The sequence below is a fragment of the Puma concolor genome, chromosome B3 (genome assembly GCF_028749965.1).
Source record: "Puma concolor isolate L17-30 chromosome B3, mPumCon1.1.hap2, whole genome shotgun sequence".
Taxonomy (NCBI): Eukaryota; Metazoa; Chordata; class Mammalia; order Carnivora; family Felidae; genus Puma; species Puma concolor.
This window is the reverse complement of record NC_141672.1, coordinates 4,604,341-4,612,107: the sequence shown is the minus strand read 5'-3', so window position 1 is coordinate 4,612,107 and position 7,767 is coordinate 4,604,341.

Genomic DNA, 7,767 nt, shown 5'->3' with positions numbered 1-7,767 from the left:
CACTCTACACCAGCTCTGGGGCCTCTGCAGCTGCGATAAGTAAGAGGGATGACTCATTTTCAGAAATACCAAACAAAAGCTGTGCTAGTTAACAGTAGGCTTACAACCTGTTGGAAATATGTATGAACCCCGCCCCCCACAATGGAGTCCCAAACCCTTAGACACTTCACTTCCTGGTTCTTCTCCCCACCCCCGCCCCCCCTCAACCTCCCCACTCCCCACCCCCCACCCCACCCCCGCTCTGTTTCGTGGGCTTATTGTTGGGAGCTTATTTTCATGGGCTTTGCAATGAGCATATGCCAAAGAACAAATGGAGGAGGGACAGAAAGTCTCTGCGACACCTCAGGGAATGTACGTTTGTTCCAATCAGACTACTTCCTGTTTTACGTGGGCATAGGCGACTTCCGGGTAGGGCTGTGACCTCTGTAGTGCTCAGCCAATGAGGAACCAGGGGAGGGACTTACCTCTGTAGTGCTCAGCCAGTGAGGAACCAGGGAAGGGACCTACCTCTGTAGCGCTCAGCCAGTGAGGAACCAGGGGAGGGACTTACCTCTATAGTGCTCAGCCAGTGAGGAACCAGGGGAGGGACTTACCTGTAGTACTCAGCCAGTGAGGAACCAGGGGAGGGACTTACCTCTGTAGTGCTCAGCCAGTGAGGAACCAGGGGAGGGACTTACCTCTGTAGTACTCAGCCAGTGAGGAACCAGGGGAGGGACTTACCTCTGTAGTGCTCAGCCAGTGAGGAACCAGGGGAGGGCTTCACTCTAGGAGATAAATTGTCTGCTGTAACTGCCCCAGTGAGCCTGTCTACCAGACACTGGCTCTTGTGAGAACGTTGATTAAAGTCTCGATCCACTGTGTTCCCAGTGCTCCCGGTCTCCACATCCCTCCTTTGATTGGGTCTGTGGGCTCATTTCTCACACAGCCATGACTGTTTCCAACATGTATGGAGGTTTCCAATACCTGTTCCATCTGGCTTTCTTGCCCCCTAATCTCCGTATCTTCCCTCTTACCTCGGGACCCTGTCCACAAATCTCCAGTTTTTATTTAAGTTAGCTTAGAGAGGTCCCTGTTCTTGCACTGAGGAAACCTGAGCACTATTGTGTGCCTGCCTGGGACAGAGCTCGTGCAGACGGGAAGACATAAAGCGTGGAAAGACAGTCTAAACAGTCATATTTCTATCCTAATATGAATGAGTTATATGAATGAGTTACATACCCTTCTCATAGATCAGGTTTGCATTAGGGCTACATAGGCAGGAAAGAGAGGCACAAAGAGACACCAGGGTCGCCTAAAGAAAACTTACTCTTGCTTGAAAATTTTGACTCAGGCCAGCATGTGGAGTCATCATTTAAAAGCCGAGGTCATTGCTGGCTCCAGAAGCGTTACCTCGAGAAAGACACAATCACCTCAAGCAAATCAAAGGAAACATTAGACAACAAAAATTAGGAATGTTCAATTTTAAAATGGGAGGAGGAACTACACTCTTTAAGAATGCCGATATCGGGGCCTGAGTGGCTCAGTTGGTTGAGTGTCCGACTTCGGCCCAGGTCATGATCTCATGGCTTGTGAGTTCAAGCCCCACATCGGGCTCTGTGCTGACAGCTCGGAGCCCGGAGCCTGCTTTGGATTCTGTGTCTCCCTCTCTCTGTGCTCCTCCCCTGCTCATGCTCTGTCTCTCTCTTCTCAAAAATAAACGTTTAAAAAAATTTTTAAATAAACATTAAAAAATATATTAATAATTTCAAGATGATAATGTCTGACAATTAAAGCATGGGGCCTTCGGAGCGTGGCCCAGGGTGGCCACACAGGTTGCAGACCACACCCTGTGTTGGGAACTTTATATAACCTATTTCTCATCTTACAAAGATCTTCGAGGGGGCATTTTTTTGTTTTCATTTTAATTCCAGTTAGTTAACATACAGTGTATATTAGTTTCAGGGGTACGATATAGTGATTCAACACTTCTGTACATCACCGGGTGCTCATAAGGACAAGTGACCTCCTTCATCCCTGTCACCTATTTAGCCCATCCCCCGCCCTTCAAAGGGGCATTTTTACTCTCCACCGAGTTGATGAGGAAGCTGAGCCCCGAGGTGTGTAAGTAAACAAGACATAGCTAGGAGGGCTCAGTAAAGAATGAGTGGCTAAATACATGAATGGATGGGTGAATGAATGAATGAAAGTGGTTAGTGGCGAATGGCTCTGACTTCAAGGCCAGTGTGGTTTCAGTACACTATAAGTTCACTGAAGAACACCCCGAGGATTCTAGAAGCCAGCTGGGCTGAGCTAGCAGAATCCTGGGTCTGACTGTTTTTCTGACCTGGCTTTACATGCAGGTTATCACAGCTCTGAGAAACCACAGAAACTCAGCCCTGCAAACTTGCACAAGATGTGACAACACCAAGTGGCAGCACTTGGGACCCTCTGTACCGATTCTCTCAGTCTCCCATGAAGTCACAGCTGCCAGGGCCTGTCGACTTCCTTACCTAGGAGCTTACCATATGAAAGATCCCTCTGTCATTAGTCCCAAACCAGTCTACTGTGAGTCAGAACTCATGGTGTTATAAGCCTCCAGCACCTTCTATATCCTATTACACACTTTATACGGTGGCAACTTTTTAAATTTCTTTTTAATGTTTATATTCGAGAGAAATAGAGCACAAGCTGGGGAGGGGCAGAGAGGTGAAAACAGAATGTGAAGCAGCTCCAGGCTCCGAGCTGCGAGCTGTCAGCACAGAGCCCGATGCGGGGCTCGAACTCACAGACCGCGAGATCATGACCTGAGCCGAAGTTGGACTCAACCGACTGAGCCACCCAGGCACCCCCTGGTGGCAACTCTTCTCTACCTTCTGAGTGTAGGTTTGGTATCTGGAAAAGCCAAAAGTCCTTGTATGCCAAGCTGAGTAAAGTTGAGAATGTTGTCTAGATTTGCTTGTTTTTTCCTACATAAGAAGAAAACGTATATGGTAATAAAGTAATGGCTTCAGAGCTTATCCTTCCAAACACATGTTCTAACACTCTTCTGAGGAAAGTGCATGGTTATAAAAGGTGCATAATCTTTGGACGTGAAGGACTAGTCCTCTGGGGGCAGGGAGGCGGGAATTCATTTAGATGTAAAAGTCAAAACATTCATTCTAAAAAGACAGTCTCATTGAATCAGTAATCCAAAACCTCTCAACAAAGAAAAGCCCAGGACCAGATGTTTTCACTGGTGAATTCTACCAAACATTTGAAGAAGAATTAACACCGGTTAATTCTTCCAAACTCTTCCAAAAAATTGCAGAGGAAAGAATACTTTCAAACTCATTCTGTGAAGTGAGCATGATACCAAAGCCAGATAAACACTCTATAATAAAAGAAGATTATAGGCCAATATCCCTGACAAATATCAATGCAACAATCCTCCACAAAATACTAGCAAAAAGATTTCAACAGCACATTACAAAGATTATACACCATGACCAATTGGAATTTATTTCTGGAATGCAAAGATAGTTCAATGTATGAAAATCAATCAACATAATACATCACTTAACAGAATGTAAAGAAAAAAAAACACATGGTCATCTCAATTGATGCAGAAAAAGTATTTGACAAAATTTAACACTCCTTCTTGATAAAAACAACAAACTAAGAATATAAGGAAACTGCTTGACTATAATAATGGATATGTGTGTGTGTGTGTGTGTGTGTGTGTGTGTGTGTGTGCGCGCGCGCGCGCGCCTAGGTAGCTCAGTCAGTTAAGTGTCTGCCTCTTGATTTTGGCTCAGGTCATGATCTCACCATACATGAGATCGAGCCCCGCATTGGGCTCTGCACTGTCAGATTCTTTCTCTCCCCCTCTCTCTGCCCCAACCCCACTCATGTTCTCTCTGTCTGTGTCTCAAAATAAATAAACATTTTCTAAAATGGCTGTTTATACAAAGCCAACCGTTCACTTTATACTCAATGGTGAACAACTGAAAGATTTTCCTTTAAGATCAGGAACAAGACCCATATGACTGCTTTTACCACTTCTGTTCAACACAGCACTTCTTCCAGGGGGTCTGGGTGGCTCAGTCAGTTGAGTGTCCAAGTCTTGATTTCAGGTTAGGTCATGATCGAGCTGCCCCTCTCCCCTGCTTGTGCTCTCTCTCTCCAAAATAAAAAAAAAAAATTTTTTTTAATTAAAAAAAAATCTGTGAACTCACTCGAGTTCCAGAATATGCAAATCAACACATAAAAAATAAGTTGTTTATATGGACTAAAACTGAACGTTCCAAAAAGGAAGTTAAGAAAACAATTCCATTTACAATGGCATCAAGAAAAATAAAATACTTAAAATAAACTTAACCAAAGACGTAAAAGATTTGTACACTAGAGACTGCAAAACATTGCTGAAAGAAATTAAAGGCAACACAAATCAATTGGGAAACATCCTGTGTTTGTGGGTTGGGAGGCTTAATGTTATTAAGATACCAAAACTACCCAAAGCAATCTACAGATTTAATGCAATCCTTATCAGAATCCCAATGGAATTTTTTGAAGAAATAGAAAAATTCATCTTAAAATTCATGTGGAATCTCAAGGGATCTTGAATAGTCAAAGTGACCTTGAAAAAGAAGAACAAAGTTGAGGCCTCACACTTCCTTCTTGTTTCAAAACATTATGCAAAGCTGCAGTAATCAAAACAGGATGCTACTGTCTTCAAGACAGGCTTAAAGGACGATGAAAGGAACAAGGAGCCCCAAAATAAACCCTGGAATGGTTAAATGGCTTTCAACAAAGGTGCCAAGAACATTCATGGGGAAAGGACAGTCTCTTCAAGAAATGGTTTTGGGAAAACTGGACATCCATGTGCAAAATGAAGCTGGACCCTCATCTCACATTGCATATAAAAACTAACTCAAAATGGATCAAAGATCTAAACAGAAGAGTTAAAACCATAAAACTCTCAGAAAAAATACAGAAGAAAAGCCTCTTGACATTGGAATTGTCAATGATTCCTTGGACACGGCAGCAAGCACACAGGAAACAAAAGAAAAGATGGGGACATCAAAATTTAAAACTTCTGTGCAGCATGGGAAGGCAGGCTGGGGCAGCCGTTCTGGAAAACAGCACACAGGGTCCTCAAAACACTAAAAATAGAACCGCCCTATGGTCCAGCAATTCCACGACTAGGCATTTATCCAAGGGATAGAGGTGTGCTGTTTCGAAGGGACACATGCACCCCCATGTTTATAGCAGCACTATCAACAATAGCCAAAGTACGGAAAGAGCCCAAATGTCCATCGATGGATGAATGGATAAAGAAGATGTGGTATATATATTCAAAGGAGTATTACTCGGGAATCAAAAAGAATGAAATCTGGCCATTTGCAACTACGTGGATGGAACTGGAGGGTATTATGCTAAGCGAAATCAGTCAGAGAAAGACAAATATCATATGACTTCACTCATATGAGGACTTTAAGAGACAAAACTGATGAACATGAGGGAAGGGGAAAAAATAATATAAAAACAGGGAGGGGGACAAAACATCAGAGACTCATAAATATGGAGAACAAACAGAGGGTTGTTGGAGGGGTTGTGGGAGGGGGGATAGGTTAAATGGGTAAGGGGCACTAAGGAATCCACTCCTGAAATCACTGTTGCACCATATGCTAACTAATTTGGATGTAAATTTTTAAAAATAAAATTTAAATAAATAAATAAAGTGCTACTCCAGAAAAATCAATAAATAAAAATAAAAATAGCCAACAAGCATATGAAAAGATGCTCAATATCACTGAGAATTAGGGAAATGCAAATCAAAACCACACTGAGATATCACCTCCTACTAGTTAAGTTGGCTGCCATCAAAAAAGAAAAAAACAGGGGCGCCTGGGCGGCTCAGTCGGTTAAGCATCCGACTCTTGATTTCAGCTCAGGTCATGATCTTGTGGTTCATGGAATCAAGCCCCACACTGACAGCATAAAGCCTGCTTGGGATTCTCTCTTCCTTTCCTTTCTCTCTCTGCCCCTTCCCCGCTCACGGGTACACAAACGCTCTCTCACACTCTCTCAAAATAAATAAATAAACTTTTAAAAAGGAAAGAAAGAACAGGAAAAAAAAACAAGTGTTGATGAGGATTTGGAGAAACTGGAACCCCTGTGCGCTGTTGGTGGGAATGCAAAATGGTGTAGCCTCTCTGGTAACCAGTATGTTTATTCAAATGATTAAAAACAAAATTGCCATGTGACCCAGCAACTCCACTTCTGGATACACACCAATGAACTGAAAGCAGGGTCTCAAAGAGATATTTACACACCCAAGTTCATAGCAACACTGTTCACAATAGCCAAGAAGTAGAAGCCACCCAAGTGTTCATCAAACCATGGGGGATAAACAAAACGTGGTCTATCCATACAATGGAATGTTATTCAGCTTTAAAAAGGAAGAAATCTTGTCACAGGCTGTAGCATGGATGAACCTTGAGGACTTTATGCTGAGTGAAACAAGCCAGACCCAGAAGGACAAGTTCTGTGTGATTCCACTTAACATTTAGGTACTTAGAGTCATCAGAGCCACAGAGACAGAAGGTAGAGTGCTGGGTTCCAGGGCCAGCCGAAGAGGGGAATGGGGAGTGGTTTCCGTTTTGCAAGATGAACAAAGTCTGGATGTGCATGTGTGAATATACTTAACAGCACTAACCTGTACATTTCAATGGTTAACATAGCAAATTTCAAGTTCTGTGTACTTTGTAACAACTCCGAATTGTTTCTGGAAAGGTGGTGACATCACCTTTCAGCTCTAACGCGGACAGTGGTTTGCGCCGGTCTCCCAGGATGGGGTCGCTGCCTGGAAGGGAATTCTGTTCACTACATCAGCATGGTGTTCTCATCTTTCTAAGGCACGGTGGAGCTGTTCTCTCTCTGGGTTTTCTGTGGCAGAAAGAGGATGACATGTGTGGTGTGTGTATGTGTGTGCGTGTGTGTGCGCGTGTGTGCGTGTGGTGCATTCAGCAAACTGTAGAGTTCCACCCAGATGGACAATTTCTTCTTAAATGAAGTTCTGGCTTTCGTACCCCTCACCTTCTGTGGCGTTCACAGTAACCACGGGGGGGAAAGGGTGGGTTGTGTCATATCCGTTTTATGTGGGTTTAGACCGGGGTTTCTCCACCTCGGCGCTGTTGACATTTGGGATGGGAGCGTGCTTTTTTGTGGAAGCTGCCCTGTGCGCTGGAGGGTGTTCAAGAGCCTCCCTGGCCTCTAATCACTAGGTGCTAGTCGCACCCTCCACCCAGCTGTGACAAACAAAACTGTCTAGACATTGCCAGGTGTCCCCTGGGGAACAAAATCACCCCTGTTTTAAGAACCATCTGTTTAGAGGGCTTGAGTGAGGTGGGGGAATAGGGACAGCTCCCAGAATATCAGCCCCAGCGTGCTTTGTTCGCTCCCTCTCGCTTGCTTGACCGCCGCATGCCTCTCTACACACATCTTTCATTAGTTTATTTCCAGCTAGAACTTCGTGACGGGGCCATGTTTCCTGCCTGTTAAAACCAATAACCCACAACTTAGGACAAGAACTCAAACTCAACACTTGAGCGGCCTGCAGCTACTTATCAACACCTTGCCTTCCAGCAAGCTCTCTGCTCCCTGGCAGCCGCTGAACATTCCCTCCTCTCTCCCAAACCTCCTAACCCGGGGTCTCTAATAGTCTTATGGTATCCTTGTCTTCATCTCGGGTTATTTCCATCCTGCCTTATCTCTTTCGCTGGACTTGGGGATTTAAGAGGGAAAAAG